The 2,190-nt window shown below is 38.1% G+C and overlaps 1 protein-coding gene across 1 annotated transcript in view; it reads left to right on the plus strand.

Annotated features, from left to right (window-relative positions):
* Window positions 1-2,190, plus strand: part of OCA2 (OCA2 melanosomal transmembrane protein) — a 358,711-nt gene that overhangs the window by 140,854 nt on the left and 215,667 nt on the right. The gene's annotated exons all lie outside the window — the stretch shown is intronic.

The following is a 2,190-nucleotide window of genomic DNA, read 5'->3' on the forward strand; positions in this document are numbered from 1 at the left end:
CCCTATTAAAGCACCATTGTTGTACTTTAAAGAACTTGAAAAAATAGTGCTGCATTTTATATGGAATCAGATAAACCTTGAATAGCAAATACATTACTCAGAAATAAGAACAAATCAGGAGGTATCATGTTAATAGACTTCAGGCTATACTATAAATAGTGATCAAAACAGCATGGTACTCCCACAAAAACAGAGTGGGAGAAACAGAATAGAGAACCAAGAGATGAACCTAGCTACTTATTGTCATTTGGTCTTTGACAAGCCTATCAAAAATATTCAGTGGGGGAAAGACTCCATGTTTAACAAATGGTGCTGGTCAAACTGGCTGGCAACCTGTAGAAGACTGAAACTGGACCCCCACCTTTCACCATTAACAAAAATTGATTCTCACTGGATAAAACATTTAAACTTAAGACATGAAACTATAAAAATAGTACAAGAGAGTGCAAGGAAAACACTTGAAGAAATTGGCTTGGGAGAATATTTTAAGAGGAGGACACTCTGGGTAATTGAAGCAACACTAAAAATACATTACTGGGATTCGATCAAAGTAAAAAGCTTTTGCGTAGCCAAGAGCACAGTAAGTAAAGCAAACAGACAATCTTCAGAATGGGAGAAGATTTTTGCAAGTTATGCTTCTGACAAAGGTAGAATAACTAGAATCTATAGAGAACTCAAACTGATCAATAAGAAAAGAATAAATAACCCCATTTCTATGTGGACAAGAGACTTGAACAAAAACTTCTGTGATGAAGATAGGCATATGGCCTACAAACACATGAAAAAATGCCCATCATCCTTAATCATCAGAGAAATGCAAATCAAAACCACTGTGAATTATCATCTAACTCCAGTAAGATTAGCCCACATCACAAAATCCCAAAACTACAGATGTTGGTGTTGATGTGGAGAGAAGGGAATGCTTCTACACTGCTGGTGGGAATGCAAGCTAATACTACCTTTTTGGAAAGAAGTTTGGAGAACACTCAAGGAACTAAAAGTAGACTTACTGTTCAAACCTGCAATTCCTCTACTAGGTATATACCCAGATGATCAAAAATTATTTTACAAAGACATTTGCACCAGAATGTTTATTGCAGCCCAATTCATAATAGCCAAGACATGGAAACAGCCCAAGTGCCCATGGACCCATGAATGGATTAACAAATTGTGGTATATGTACACCATGGAATACTATGCAGCCATAAAAAAGTTGGAGGCTTCACATCTTTTATGTTTACCTGGAAGGAGCTGAAACATATTCTTCTTAGTAAAGTATCTCAAGAATGAAAAAAAAGCATCCAATTTACTCACTACTACTATGAAATCAATATGTAATCACCTACACACTCATATGAATGGCAAAACATAACTATAGTCCAGAAATTAGAAGGGAAGAGGAAAGAGAGGGAGGGGAAGAGGGATATGGGCGGAGGGAGGGCATTTGGGTGACCTCACCTAATGTGCATGATGCAATGGTACATTTCAAAACTAGTAAAAGAACAGTATAATTGTGATGGATGTGTTACTTAGTTCAATGTAAGCATTTCATATTTTATATCAAAACAGTACCCTGAACCCCATAAATGCATCAATATACAAAGTGATGATTTAATAAAAAAAAATAATAAAATTAAAAAATAAAATAAAAAATAAAAATAAAATCAATGTATGCCTGTGAGTACAAATGAGGATAAAGAGTGATGTCCTCCAAGAAGGACTCAAAGTCCTTATGTGTAGGCAGCTGCCTTGTGGCCATCTGTGGAGAGACAGCCCCACCATGTTCATGCCTCCTGCCAGCCATGCGGAGGCTGCCTAATTTCACATTTAATTCTTGTGATATGTAATGTGGTGCATTGTACATAAGGGATGATTCATGAAAATATTTTTTTCCCTTTTTTTTTTAATTGGAGACAATGTCTCAGTTGTCCTGGGTATAGTGCCACAGTGCTGTGGCATCAACTCACAGCAACCTCAGACTCCTGGGCTCAACTGATCCTCTTGCCTCAGCCTCTCAAGTTGTTGGCGCTACAGGTGCCCACCACACTTCCTGGGTAGTTCTATTTTTAGTAGAGACAGGGCCTGGCTCTTACTCAAGCTGGTCTGGAACTCCTGAGCTCAGGATTTCCATCCACCTCAGCCTCCCAGAGTGTTGGGATTATAGGTGTGATCCATGTGATCCATGTTGTC

The sequence above is a fragment of the Otolemur garnettii genome, unplaced genomic scaffold (genome assembly GCF_000181295.1).
Source record: "Otolemur garnettii isolate 467f Iridium unplaced genomic scaffold, OtoGar3 scaffold00170, whole genome shotgun sequence".
NCBI lineage: Eukaryota > Metazoa > Chordata > Mammalia > Primates > Galagidae > Otolemur > Otolemur garnettii.